Source organism: Phyllobates terribilis, unplaced genomic scaffold (assembly GCF_046119375.1).
Source record: "Phyllobates terribilis strain yellow unplaced genomic scaffold, ASM4611937v1 Scaffold_5__5_contigs__length_657084704, whole genome shotgun sequence".
Classification (NCBI taxonomy): Eukaryota; Metazoa; Chordata; class Amphibia; order Anura; family Dendrobatidae; genus Phyllobates; species Phyllobates terribilis.
This window is the reverse complement of record NW_027362765.1, coordinates 425,854,677-425,870,236: the sequence shown is the minus strand read 5'-3', so window position 1 is coordinate 425,870,236 and position 15,560 is coordinate 425,854,677. Positions and strand designations below refer to the sequence as shown.

The window sequence follows — 15,560 nt, the reverse complement described above, 5'->3', positions numbered from 1 at the left end:
CAGGAGCTGGTCCTGCTTTATATGGTTAAGACCAGGAGACAGGTTCCCTGTAGGCGCCTTATCCAGCTACACACAAATTGTAGTTAAATAAACCTAAGTTATTACGTTAAGCTACTCACTATTATACTGAATGTAAAAAAGGATCTTGATCTTCATCCACAAGTCCTGCTCCCGGGATTTGGTTGTATCTAACCCTGGAAATGTAGGAAGGGTGACGACTGCTCATTCCTATAGATAAGCTAGACCCCACTGCTACAGACCAAGAAGGGTTCGGCTGAGCTACCGGAATAAGCAGCTGTCCCCATCACCCCAGCTCTTGTACTCAGAACGCTGTACAACCAAACCGCACTGAGCTCAGTGAGTGACAGGACACCGCTCAGTGAGCTCAGCGCAGATAAAGAGCATGCTTGCTGCAGTGAGTCATTCTCCCCTAATCCTCAGCGTGTACAGTCACCTCAAGACACCGTGCACGCTGATGAAGAAATATCGGTCAGATGGATTACAGCGTGGGACACTGGATTATTTAATCTTCAGACAGGTGAGGGATATTGTTCTTAATTTTTGGTTTGTTGACAGGGGACAATGGTTCAGGGAATTAGGTTTAGAGGCGAGTATAATGTGTTTATTCTTATTTTTACATTTTTTTAGAGACATCGGGAGCTGAATACTACTCTCAACATTGTCACCTGCTGGAGCTGATCGCAGCACAAGCAGGGAACAATGATGAGAGATTCCGACAGCACCCAGCGTTTGGGAACAGAACTAACTATAACGCCGATTCCCAGGCACAGGTACATGTCATACTGATGACACACGGATGTCACCTGTGTGTCATCAGTGTGCACATGTGTGTGACGTTTTGCAGCCTATGCGGCATCCAAAAAACGGACACGTCAGCGTATTTTGCCCAGGGACACACGGTTCGTGGAAGCACACTGACATGTGCACAGACCCATTCATTTGAATGCATCCAAGTGTGTATGTGTCTCCCGTACATATGAAAACTGTCATCACAAGTACCGGACACACTGATGTGTGAAAGAGGCCTTAGGGTTTATGCTATACTTGGGCTGCCTTTGATAGATTGAAAGGTCAGCATCAGTCGGCCCAGACTGACAGTATAGGCTAAGCTCACAGGCTTGTATGTTCCTTATAAAGTCGCACATTTGGTGTTCTAATCGTTGCCTTTGTCCTGCAGAAACTGAAGTTTAATTACACATCCTAATTAGGGTGCCAGTGCCCCCGTTTGCATACAACATCTTTTTCGGCAGATTCCACCTGGAAAAGCATCGCAAAAAATTAAGTCTGCAGACTTAAGAATCCTCACATTGCACACTGTCAGGATTCTCCAGTGTCAGGCACGTGATCACAAGTATGCAATCTGCATAAATACAGTCTAGTCGGCACATGACCACATCTGGCCTCAATTCACTTGCATTCAGCGAGGCCGAACAAGTCTAGTGGGAATGTGACTGGAAGTATGCAAATAGCAGTCACATGCCCGCCCACTGCCAGCACCAGCACTGGAAAATCCTCAGTGTGCAGGATGTGAGGATTTACAAGTCTGCAGTCACATAGAGTGCAGGGCTGTGGAGTTGGTGTCATGGAAATTGAGGAGTCGAAGGTTTGGCTTACCGACTCCACAGCCCTGAGAGAGTGTCTGCAGACTTGTAGCTTAAGACTGGACAACCCCTTTAACAGTGCAAAGCAATGTAAGAACAACATTGCTGTGCACATGTTCAGCCTTTGTTTACTTGTTTTAAGCAGGGCTATGGAGTTGGTGCCAATTTTGGTGGAGTCAGAGTCGGTATAAAATGGACCAACTCCAACTACTAAAATATGTAATAAATTGGGTACAGTAGTTCAATGCAGTTTGTGGGGAATATTTTCTCATAAGAATTTGGGAAATGTCCTATAAATGTCTGTCCTATTCCTGATCTAAGGGTCTAGACTTTTAGCTGAGATGAATCTGTGCTACAATATATTTATCACTTGAACATGAGCCATGTATGAGGGAGTCGGAGTCGTGGAGTCGGTGTCATGGAAATTGAGGAGTCGGAGGTTTGGCTTACCGACTCCACAGCCCTGGTTTTAAACACTTCAGGATTTGGAAACTGAAGCGGTTAAAAGAAGTAGTACGTTTGTTGCTTTCTATAGTATAAATTACAAAAAAATGCTGCAAAAGGTCAGTAAAACCTCTAATGAAGCAGCTCCAGGAAAGAGACTGCCAGCGGTTACACCTTGAAAAACGTGCTGAAGAGGCTCAGTGCACCGCTCTACCCACACCGCTCTCACTGGTGATTGACAGCTGTGGCTTGCCTACAGGGAGAACTGTCTGCAGAGGCAGTGCTGTCAATCACCAGTGAAAGAGGCGGGGACATGGGGACAGCACAGACGAACAGTGTACAGATCCACTTGGCCACACCCAGGGTGCATCGAGCGGCTTAATCAGCATATTAGATTAAACTTCAGTTTCTGCAGGCAGAGATTAGAACATTATTATTCTAAGGTGTCATCCTAGCTGCATCAGTTGCTTTTTCCCCTGGTAGGTAGAGAACTTTTTTTAATCCATTGACTCAATGTTAAAAACAGATGAAACTAGGGTGGTACACCGAATTACAAGAGGTATCATCCCCATAGCCATAGAAGGTTTTTACTATGCAATCAGAGCAGCGTGATGTAGGGACAGACACCCTGATTCCAGTGATGTCACTGCCCTGTGCTTTGGCGTTTAGAGAAAATCACTGATTTTATCTACAGGACTAGGTGTCTCGTGCCTCCTGATTCATCCCTGTCCCCATCACTGATCAGCAGCTGTACAGCGTGCACAGGAAGCTGTGGCCCCCAGCAGTCTGTGCCTACACCCCTGGGGTAATAACGTCATACTAACATATGGTCACTACAGTCTCCACTGGCCTCAGCCATGCTATACCTTATTTACCTACAGCATTAGCAACACTGGAGACCATATAGTGAAAGCTTCAGGCCTCTACAATGTACATCATAGATATCAGACTGGTAGGGGTCCGACACCTCATTGATCAGCCATAATCAGCTCCAGCAGTAGCTGGATGGAAGCAGTGAATTGACCCGGGTCAGCACTGCTCAGTACACTGTAGTGGCTGCTCATGTACAAAAGCCACGTAAAGGGGAACTGCCCTCCCATGAAGCGCCAATGATGTGACCACAGCTCCTGCCGTCATGTAGAGAACCTGCCCCGATGGAGGTCTAGCGCTTCACATCCTTTATTTTGAAAGTCAACTGTGATCTCAAAAGAGACCCCCATATATCTCATGTCCCCACCAGAACATAGAGCCAGGTAGAATCAAACATTGAGTTCGTGAGCAATAGACTTATCAATGGATCAATCCACAGTGCACAATCTGGATGTATCTGGAGAACGAGAAGTGACACAGAAGGAATCCACGAACCATGTCACCTTATAGAGGGCGGTCCAGTCCAAGTTTTGCAATGTGAGGAGGAATTCCACAAAATCCAGGGAGAACATACATGTAGATTAACCCCTTCCTGCTACATGACACCATATAGCAGATGTGGGTGTGTTGAGGGGGGCCAAGGATCCCACAAGTTCCATACCAGGAAGGTGCCAGCTGTGTTACACAGCAGGCATTTTAGCATCGCTAGCAGCCACTGGAGCTGCTGTTTAACCACTTAACTGCCATGGACAAACTGATGGTGTCATTTAAAGGGTTAATCCCATTTCCAAGATTCTATCCCATTATGTAGTAGGTGTAATAATAATAGAAAATATTTCCAATTAAAAATGTAGTATAGTTTCCTTGATTAGCTATGTCGCTTACCCCATGTGCAGGGCATTGCAGTAGCTTAGATATCCATGGTTACAACCACTCAGTGACAGTTAGGTATCCATGGTTACGACCACTAGCAACTAAGCTGCTGCAATGCCCTACACATGGGGTGCGTGACATAACTAATCAGGGGAACTATACTACATTTCTAATTGGAGTTATTTGCTATTATTACACCTACTACATAATGAGATAGGATTATGGAGATGGGAATACCCATATGAGTCACACCATCCCAGGGGCACATCCATTCAGGAGCCCATCAGCTCACCCTGTGACATGGCGTACCAAGGGGCCTGCTGAAGCCCCTCATCATTGCCATCTTGGTACCCCTTTGACGCCCAGACACAGTCTGAGCTTTATAAAAGACTGATTTGCTCTGTATACAGAAGTAATACGGTGCGGCAGTACAAAAGTACAACAGATTAAATAATCACAACTTCAAGTCCCAAATGGGGAACTAAAAAAAAAAATAAAATAAAAAAAAGTGTAAAAAGCTGAAAAAAAAAAAAAAAAAAAAAACCTACATTTTTCCTTGTGGGTAAAAATAACCTAAAAAAAATACTAAACATATAATAACTTTATCCAGTACTTGTGCATCCGTATAAGTCCAAATATAAAGCTACTTCGCCCACATGTTAAACATCAAAGGGAAAAAAAAAACTAAGAAACGTCAGAGTTGACATTTTTCAGTCGCTCCTTCCAAAAAAACATAACGTAAGAAGTTTTAAGTACAACTCTACAGATGGGGGAAGAGAAAGAAAGGAAACTTATGGGTTTAGGAAAATGGGAGACAAAAAATAAAATATATATGTATATAGAAAAAAAATACATTATTAAGCTTGTATCAAGGTCAATTTTAACGCACAGTGAACAATGTAAAGAAAATATCCCCCCCCCCCCCAAAAAAAATACAAAAAATAAAAATAAAAAATGGTCATTTTCGGAGACGGAAAACTAAAAAGACAGCAGTTAGACCGGAAGTGAGAATAAATGAATTGTCTGGGCCCATAAGGTTATAGACGGAAAGCTGCGACAGACAACAATATTCGGAAGGCGCATCCGTCACTAATGTACGAGCATTAGCACGAGCCGCAGTTACCTCCCAGAGGAAAGTCCCCAGTACTGTACGCGGATATCGCACACGGAGGAGGAGGTCGCCGCTCCTACCTGTCAGCGGCTCCGGCTCTCACTGATCCAGGCTGCTTGTGCCCGGTGGGGACGTTACACAGCTCACACTGCCGCCGGCAGTCTCTACACTGAAGACATTTGAAAATTGCGCTTCCGCCAGGAGCAGCCAATCATACCTCAGTAACACCCGAGAACGTTGATTGGTCGCTGGAGCTGCTATCTATGCGCAGATTGGCCAAAGCGACGCCACCTTCACGGTGATTGGTCCAGAGGTGACGTGTTGCTATGGATTGGCGGGGGCTATGTATCACGTGCTCATGTTTAAACTACTCCAGTACACATTCCCAGCAAGCGCTGACGTCACGGGTGCTGTGAGAAGCTCCGCCCATGACAGTTTCTCAGTGTTGCCTTACGGCAAAGAGGAGCATACGGCGGTGGCTTCAGGAGCGGCTGCAGTGAGGACCTGGAATAATGACTTTACAGGAGGGGCTTTTTTTTTTCTTGAATAGGAATTAATATATATATTATATAATACATGTTAATGAGATAATAATTTCATGGCTTTTTAATGCTTTTTTTTTTTTGCTAATTGCTAAAGTTTTTAATGGAGTGCACATCAAAAAATTGTACATTAATTTCTTTTAAGGTTTTATATTTTTTATGTATTTTTATACGGCAACAAATTCTGCAAAACATTTTTCTCATTATTAAAGCTTGCATTTTTCTTATCGCTTAGCGCTGATTGATCCGTTTTTGATACAAATTTTGTCAGCAGTTTGAAGAGTGGGCGGAGCTTTGAGGGGAGGGGCGTGACCGTGATGGAGAGAAGCTGACAGAATCAACATAATTTATATTACAAATTTATATCAATAATGACAGGGTCACTGGAGGGAGTTTCTGACACTTCTGCCACTTTTGTAGTGTAAATTATGATTCTTCTGTCAGCTCGGTCAAGGTCACGCCCCTCCTCGCAAAGCTCCGCCCACTCTTTATGGTGGTTCTGGTCGAGATTTGGTACATACGGTCAAAACTGAACACTCAGGGCTATGTGTAATTTTTTTACATTACCAAAAGCCATAATAAAAATGCAAATTTTATTAATTGCAAAAAAATAAAATGCACAAAGTGGCCGAGGGGTCTCCAACTAACCCTTCATTAAGGGTAATGTTATGTAGGGGCTCACCGAAAAATAAGTACAAAAAGTTTAAGAAAAAAATAAACCAATTTCACCAACTTAACACTATAGTAAATGCTCAAGATAAAACATCACTTTTATTACAAACCTCTGAAATCTCAAAAAAGTAAAAAAATATAATACCGATACAAACGTCTAGGGATATCCAATATACCTGTACAATACTAGGGGCTATCGTAACCCTGATACATATCTGTTGTCCCTGACTGGTACCCTACAAAGTGTGCAAATGGCGCCCCCGCTACACGACGGCTGACTTTCCCTACAAAGCCCTATAACAGGACAGAAGAAAAATAAATCCAGACAATCTTCAGCACAACACAAAGACTAGCCAGGAGGAACCACATGCACCAAATCAGCAACAATAAGCATTTAACTGGCTAACAATTGTAGGCAGTGCTTTCCGCCACGTGCGGTTGTTAGAGGCAGGTCCTGGCTATAGCACACAGCGATTGCAGCCTCAGAGGCGTAAGGATCGCAGTCGCAGAGGTTGCAACCATGGCCGTACGGGTGAGGAGCCCATCGACGCCAGTGCAAACTTCAACTGGATGTGTGTCTGTCTGCTGCAATACACACTGTCAGACAATCAGAGGCCAGCAGCTGACGTCAGCATGCACATGACCGGGGGCGCATGACAGTGACTTCATGCGCTCCCTTTGCTTGCACGCTGAAGGCAGCTGCCGGCTTCAGAAAATGACACAGACGGGAGGTGAGTATAATTGTTGGTTTTTTTTCTATGCATTAAAGAACAGTGGCAGAACAGAGTGGACATATACCAGGATGAAGGAAATACCGGTGCTTCTCACTAAATTAGAATATCATCAAAAAGTTAATGTATTCAGTTTTTCAATACAAAAACTGAAACTTATATAGAGTCATTACAAACAGAGTGATCTATTTCAAGTGTTTATTTCTGTTAATGTTGATGATTATGGCTTACAGCCAATGGAAACACAAAAGTCATTCACAGTAAATTAGAATAATTAACAAAAAACACCTGCAAAGGCTTCCTACGCGTTTAAAAAAGTCCCTTAGCCTGTTTCAGTAGGCTTCACAATTATGGGGAAGACTGCTGACTTGACAGATGTCCAGAAGGCAGTCACTGACACAGTCCACAAGGAGGGTAAGCCACAAAAGGTCATTGCTAAAGAAGCTGGCTGTTCACAGAGTGCTGTATCCAAGCATATTAATTTAAAGTTGAGTGGATGGAAAAAGTATTGTAGAAAAAGGTGCACAAGCTACTGGGAAAACCGCAGCCTTGAAAGGATTGTTAAGAAAAGGCAATGAAAACATTTTGGGGAGATTCACAATGAGCGGACTGCTGCTGGAGTCATTGCTTCAAGAGCCACCACACAGAGACGTATCTAGGACATGGGCTACAAGTGTCGCATTCCTTGTGTCAAGCCACTCATGACCAATAGACAACACCAGAAGCGTCTTACCTGGGCCAAGGAGAAAAAGACCTGGACTGTTGCTCAGTGGTCCAAGGTGTTGTTTTCAGATGAAAGTAAATTGTGCATTTCATTTGGAAATCCAGGTCCCAGAGTCTGGAGGAAGAGTGGAGAGGCCACAATCCAAGCTGCTTGAGGTCTAGTGTGAAGTTTCCACAATCAGTGATGGTTTGGGGAGTCATGTCACCTGCTGGTGTAGGTCCACTGTGTTTTATCAAGACCAAAGTCAGCGCAGCCGTCTACCAGGAAAATTTAGAGCATTTCATGCTTCCCTCTGCCGACAAGCTTTTTGGAGTTGGAAATTTCATTCTCCAGCAGGACTTGGCACCTGTCCACACTGCCAAAAGACCAATACCTGGTTTACAAACAGTATCACTGTGCTTGATTGGCCAGCAAACTCGACTGACCTTAACCCCATAGAGAATCTGTATTGTCAAGAGGAAGATGAGAGACACCAGACCCGACAATGCAGACGAGCTGAAGGCTGCTATCAAAGCAACCTGGGCTTCCATAACACCTCAGCAGTGCCACAGGCTGATCATCTCCATGCCACGCCACATTGATGCAGTAATTGATGCAGAAGGAGCCCCGACCAAGTATTGAGGGCATTTACTGAACATACATTTCATTAGGCCAACATTTCAGATTTTAACCCCTTAAGGACCAGAGCTTTTTCGTTTTTGCTTTTTCGCTTTTTGCTCCCCTTGTTCCCAGAGCCATAGCGTTTTTATTTTTTGGTCAATATGGCCATGTGATGGCTTATTTTTGCGCGACAAGTTGTACTTTTCAACGCCATTACTAGTTTTACCATATCCTGTACGGGAAAAAAATTCCAAGTGCGGTAAAATTGCAAAAAAAGTGCAATACCACAGTTGTTTTTTATTTATTTTTTTACCACGTTCACTGAATACTAAAACTGACCTGCCATTCTTATTCTCCAGGTCATTACGAGTTCGTAGACACCAAACATCTATAGGTTATTTTATATTTAAGTGGTGAAAAAAAATTCCAAAATTTGGTACAAAAAAAAAAAAAATAGCACCATTTTCCGAGACCTGTAGCGTCTCCATTTTTCGGGATCTGGGGCCGGGTGAGGGCTTATTTTTTGCACACCGGGCTGACGTTTTTACTGATAACATTTTGGGGTAGATCCGATGTTTTGATCGCCCGTTATTGCATTTTATTGCAATTTTGCGGCGACCAAAAAACGTAATTCTGGCGTTCAGAATTTTTTTCTCGTTACGCCGTTTACCGATCGGATTAATTATTTTTTTATATTGATAGATCGGGCGATTCTGAACGCGGCGATACCAAATATGTCTATGTAGGTTTTTTTATATATATTTTATTTTGAATGGGGTGAAAGGGGGGTGATTTAAACTTTTATATTTTTTTAATTTTTTTTAATATTTTTAAAAACGTTTTTTTTTCACTTGTTGCATGCTTCAATAGTCTCCATAGGAGTCTAGCAGCAACTATCCGATCGGCTCTGCTACATACAGGGGACGAGCAGATCCCCTGCATGCAGCAAAAATGGTCCTGTGCTATGAGCGCCGGCCACTAGGTGGCGCTCATAGCAACCAGATCATGACAACCACAGGCGTCTGCTGCAGACCCTGGGTTGTCATGCCCACCCATCGGTGACCTGCGATCACGTGACGGGGTCGCTGATGGGCGGGGCTTATGACGCGCTACCCGGAAGCGCGCGTTAAATGCCGCTGTCAGAGATTGACAGCGGCATTTAACATGTTAACAGCCGTGGGTGGATCGCGATTCCACCCGGGGCTGTTGCGGGCACATGTCAGCTGTAAGAATCAGCTGACATGTGCTCGGTTCAGTGAGGGCTCAGCACAGCAGCCCTCACTGAACGGGGGGTACGCAAATGTGCGTACTAATACGGCATGGGTTGTAAAGGGGTTAAAAACATTTTTCAAGCTGTTGTTATAAAGTATTCTAATTTACTGAGATAATGAATTTTGTGTTTTCATTGGCTGTAAGCCATAATCATCATTAACAGAAATAAACACTTGAAATAGATCACTCTGTTTGTAATGACCCTATATATGAGTTTCACTTTTTGTATTGAAGAACTGAAATAAACTTTTTGATGATATTCTAATTTAGTGAGAAGCAGTTGTATAGCAGTCCCACTGTCTCCTATGTGATGTATGCACCAGTGTCTGCTATGTGATTTATATACTGCAGACCTCCTACTGCTTGAGTTGTTACATGAGCAGTAATGAATTTCTCCCTCTGAGGACACCTGCAGTGTAATATACATCATTGTTCAGAACTTACTGGTGCAATGAACTCATTCCAAAACTTATCGCAAAGAGTCGACTGCTCTCCAGACCGATGCAAACCTGGAAAAGCAGTTGCAAGTAGCAACATCATCCATACCACCTAATATCAAAGCTGCACCAAAGAAAAGCAGCTCCAGCCATCACATTAGGGGGAAGTTAATTGTTTGACCAAATATAGCAGGATGATTTTCAAGTTGATAATTTTGTGCGGCCCCCAAATGATGTTAAAAATATTCAAATTGACCCTGGCAGTAAAAAAAAGTGCCCCACCCCTGCTGTGTGTGGACCTATTTGACACTATGGTCTTGAATTAGGACACTCCGCCTCCAGACATTCCTTGATTGACACTTGTTAGGCAATACTTCTGCCACATGCCATTCAGTATACATGCCGTTGTTTTCACAGCTATTGTGGTTGTATTTTCAGTATCATGCATTACGAAACAAATAGACCATAAAACAATAAAAGTTCAAGTCCAAGAAACCATTTTTGGATTTAACTCAAAAAACACAAAACATAAAAACTTGATGCAATCAGTTCTGGAGTGATCCAGCAAGGAATCCTCAGCATATAATTACTGCTAATATTACTAAACTACATAATATTAATTAGTTTTGATTCAATGCATTATTATACAAACCAGAATCCCACAATGTCTGTCCGCTATTTCATCTTTCTTCTCTGATAAATTTCTAAAACTTAACATGGATAAAACAGAATTCATCATGTTTCCAGTCTCACTCAACCCCCCCAACTGACCTATCCATCATAGTCAATGGATGCCCACTCGCCCCAGTCCCATAAGCTCGCTGCCTCGGGGTAACCCTGGAATCTCATCTCTCCTTTATACCACATATCCAAGCCCTTTCCACTTCCTGCCGACTCCAACTCAAAAATATCTCCTGGATCCGCACATTCCTCAACCATGATTCTGCAAAAACACTAGTGCATGCCCTCATCATCTCCCGCCTTGACTACTGCAACCTCCTGCTCTGTGGACTCCCTTCTAACACTCGAGCACCCCTCCAATCTATCCTAAACTCAACTGCCCGACTAATCCACCTATCCCCGCTATTCCCCAGTCTCTCCTCTCTGTTAATCCCTTCACTGGCTCCCCATTGCCCAGAGACTTTAGTTTAAAACCCTAACCACGGCATACAAAGCCATCCACAACCTGTTTCCCCCCTACATCTGTGACCTAGTCTCCCGGTACTTACCTGCATGTAGCCTCCGATCCTTACAAGATCTCCTTCTCTACTTCCCTCTTATTTCCTCTTCCCACAATTGCATACAAGATTTCTCCCGTGCATCCCCCCTACTCTGGAACGCTCTACCCCAACATATCAGAATCTCGCCTATTCTGGAAACCTTCAAAAGGAACCTGAAGACCCACCTCTTCCGACAAGCCTACAGTAACCCCTCGATCCACCATTTGCTACACGACCAGCTCTACCCTCACCTACTGTATCCTCACCCATCCCTTGTAGAGTGTGAGCCCTCGTGGGCAGGGTCCTCACTCCTCCTGTACCAGTCGCTGACTTGTATTTTTCATGATTACTGTAATTGTGTTTGCTATGTATACCCCTTTCAAATGTAAAGCGTCATGGAATAAATGGCGCTATAATAATAATCTTGCAGTTATTCTGGGTTATAGCCTGTGTTATAACCCAGTACTACAATCACAATTAGTTTTTAGTTTCACTGACCCTACAAGTTATCTTCTAGACTTCTCCCTAGGCCGGGTTCACATGAGTGTATCAAAGTTTCATCCAGACTTTTTTTCACTTGTCATCTGTATATAATGTTTTTGTTTTTTTTATAGCAGCAGCTATTAACCATTTACAGTTTCCTATGTTACAAAATTGCAATGTATCCGTAAGAAACGGATGCTCTACTGTGGCTTTGTATGGGATTTCTTTTTCTGCACCCGAAGACTTGAATGGGCGAGTCTCTTCCAATTTACAGAAGAAACTTTTGGATGCTGTGATTGTTTAAACACGCAGATTCTCTCATCTGCACTGCCCCTTTCTCCAAGTGTTGTTTCTTTTCGCGAACAGCACTCAGACCAAAAATACAGTGGTGAGAATGAGATCATCAACTTGCATGCATGGATTGGTTAAATGCACATTAAGTGGTGGAAAAAATATGCCAGACACCGCAAGTGCAGTTGTGCTCAAAGGTTTACATACAGAATTTTTGCTTTCTTGGCCTTGTTTCAGAGAATATGAATGATAACAAAAAAACTTTTTCTCTGATCCCTGATCAAAAGTTCACATACCCTGGTGATTTTGGCCTGATAACAAGCACAGAATTTGACACAAATGGATTTTAATGGCTACTAAAGGTAACATCCTCACCTGTAACCTGTTTGCTTGTAATCAGTGTGTGTGCATAAAAGCTGAGTGAGTTTCTGGGATTCAGACAGACTCTTGCATCCTTCATCCAGACACTGACGTTTCTGGATTGTGAGTCATGGGGAAAGCAAAAGAATTGTCAACGGATCTACGGGAAAAGGTAGTTGAACTGTATAACACAGGAAAGGAATACAAAAAGATAGCCAAGGAATTAATAATGACAGTCAGCAGCGTTCAAACTGTGATTAACAAATGGAAAATCAGGGGTTCTGTAAAAACCAAACCACGGTCAGGTAGACCAACAAGAATTTCGGCCACAACTGCCAAGAAAATTGTTCAGGATGCAAAGAAAAACCCACAAATAACATCAGCTGAAATTCAGGACTCTCTGAAAACTAGCGGTGTGGCTGTTTCAAGATGCACTATAAGGAGGCAGTTGAAGATAAATGGACTGCATGGTCGAGTCACCAGAAGAAAGCCATTACTGCGCAAATGCCACAAAGTATCTTGCCTATAATACGCCAAACAGCACAGAGACAAGCCTCAAAACTTCTGGATCAAAGTAATTTGGAGTGATGAGACCAAAATTTAACTTTTTGGCCACAACCATAATCGTTACATTTGGAGAGAGGTCAACAAGGCCTATGATGAAAGGAACACCATTCCTACAGTAAAGCACGGAGGTGGATCGCTAATGTTTTGGGGATGTGTACAAAGGCACAGGAAACTTGGTAAAAGTTGAAGGAAAGATGAATGCAGCACGTTATTAGCAAATACTGGAGGAAAATTTTAACTCATCAGCCTGGAAGCTGCGCATGGGACGTACTTGGACGTTCCAACATGACAACGATCCTAAATACAAGGCCAAGTTGACCGGTCATTGGCTACAGCAGAACAAAGTGAAGGTTCTGGAGTGGCCATCTCAGTCTCCTGACCTCAATATCGTTGAGCCACTGTGGGGAGATCTCAAGTGCGCAGTTCATGCTAGATAGCCAAGGAATTTACAGGAACTGGAGGCTTTTTGCCAATAAGAATGGGCAGCTTTACCATCTGAGCAAATAAAGAACCTCATCCACAACTACCACAAAAGACTTCAAGCTGTCATTGATGTTAGAGGGGGCAATACACGGTAATGAGAACTGGGGTATGTGAACTTTTGATCAGCGTCATTTGGATGTTTTTGGTTGTCATTAAAGGGAATCTGTCGCCGCAGTCTTGTATTGCGCAAGCGACGGTGAGTCACTGAGACTTCCGCTCCGCTGGCAATACGCAGCCAAACGAGGCCGGAAGGAAACAAAGCGCTCTCCTTGGGAGCGGAACTTTGCGCATGCGCTGGAGGGGAGGCAGAGCAGGGCACGTCACAGGGCCTGTGACGTGCAGGGGAGGGGGGAATATGGTCATTTAGAACAGAGGCGATGATTTAGGGGAATAGTAAGCAGATAGGAGGGGTTTGCTTGGCGTCCCCCGATGCCAAGCCTCTGGAAAACAGACTTTACAAAACCAGATCTCTCTGCAATAAGACCTTTGCTATGGGCCATACAGGTAAGTATAGGTTTACTTTTTTATAACCTGTATGCCCATAGTAAAGGTCTGATATTGCCCAGGGGGGGGGGGGGTGACAGATTCCCTTTAAGATTTAAAAAGAGAAAACACAGTAGTTTGACAATAAATGGCTTCACCCAACCAATAACCATGAGTGGAGAAATTTTTTTTTGTTATCATTCATATTCTCTGAAACAAGGCCAAGAAAGGAAAAATTCTGACGGGGTATGTAAACTTTTGAGCACAACGATAATTATGTGAAACTACCTGTATAGAACATCCGGTACCCTGCATATAAGACAAGCAGTTTTCTTTGGTTGGGGGTCAAACCTCCGGGACTTCCATTGATCCTGAGAATGAAGGTGATGTAGCGGCTCACTGTTTTTCCGCAGCTCAGCAGCACCCGGCCACACAGTTTTGCTGGCAACTACAGAACAGCTTGATTCAAGTAAATGGAGCTGACTGCAGTTACTGCCCAGCTGGGTGGCCGGGAGCGCACCTGTGCAAGTCAGAAGTTGGTCTCCTACCAATCATATAGTATTGGCATATGCCACCACTTTAGAAGATGTGAAAACCCCTTTAATGGATGGCAAGGGGAAAAAGTGAAATTGTTATCATGAATCTTTTGGTCATATAGCAGGCTGTCACCAGTTGTGAGTTCCCGAAATGTAAGTTGATCCAAGCTTCCAGTAGTTAAATGCAGAGCAAGGGTGGTCAATTTTTCAGTTGCACCGGGACCTAATAGATTGGAGATGGTAGTAAGCCCTCCTATCAGGAGGAATTCTGCGCTATTGGTCTGCAAAGAGCCCATATATTGTTTTTGCACAGGGGCCCCCTTGGGTCTGTGTCCGCCTCGACGCAGGTTGTGGATAAGACAACAATGAAGTAAAAAAAAAAGTCAGATGCTAAAGTTATTTTGGTTTTGACCTGTAACATTAGCCAAAAGTAGGGTCCCCGAAGAAAATAGTGACGGGAGTTCTGCAAAAAGGTCCATTAAATGGCCAGCAGGAAATCTAAGTAGAAATAGGAAACCAGATTTCCTTATACTTGTGGTGTCTATGAAACAAGCCACAAGATACATTTGGAAAGCAAAATGTATAATTTTTTTTAAGTAGCCTAAAAACACAGACTCATCTCATTGGAAGTGGGTTTAGTGACGTCACTTGTACAAATATTTGCCGGTTATTGAGCAGCAGGTTTGGTACATTTTTTCTGTTCTAATGAATAGGACAGGGGCACAATACCTCTGCAGGAGCTGAAGTGAGCGTAGCTGGAATACCCATTCTGGCTGGGTTCATACATATTTGGTGCAGATTTTATGGGTGGATTTCCTGTATGTAAAATTTGCTGCTTTTTACATTACCCGCAAAGTGTATGTGATTGAAATTAATCTCACCCACATTCTGCATTTTTTTCCTTTTGGTGTGGAATTTGCACGGAAATTTGCTGCATTTTTTTCTCTTTAATCTGTCAATTTCTGTTACAGGAACACTTTTTTTTTTTGCAGATCATTTTAATGAGGTTTCTAGATCTGCTGGTTAAACCAATGGATTAAATTGTTTAATTGCATTTTTCGCATCAAAACGCACATAAAAAAGCATGAATACAGAATATATACAGATTTTAGATGCAGAAAGGCTTTAGTGTAGCTGTGCTCCTCCAGTGCTCCAGCAGCCTTTGTTCTCAAACACTTATTTCAGGCCAGTGGCTCCTCCATGTTGCTGGTCTGCACTGTCAAACTTTAGGAGTGCACC

General features: G+C 43.3%; 1 protein-coding gene across 2 annotated transcripts in view; it reads right to left on the bottom strand.

Moving 5' to 3' along the window:
- KIF11 (kinesin family member 11) overlaps window positions 1–5,153 on the bottom strand; it is a 40,400-nt gene extending 35,247 nt beyond the window's left edge. Inside the window, exon 1 of one of the 2 annotated variants that reach the window (XM_073685244.1) lies at window positions 5,001–5,153. The gene's annotated coding sequence lies outside the window, so the exon portion shown is untranslated. Of the gene's footprint in view, window positions 1–4,932 lie in introns of both variants that reach the window. The other variant, XM_073685245.1, reaches the window with a different exon arrangement.
- Window positions 5,154–15,560: the final 10,407 nt, after the last annotated feature.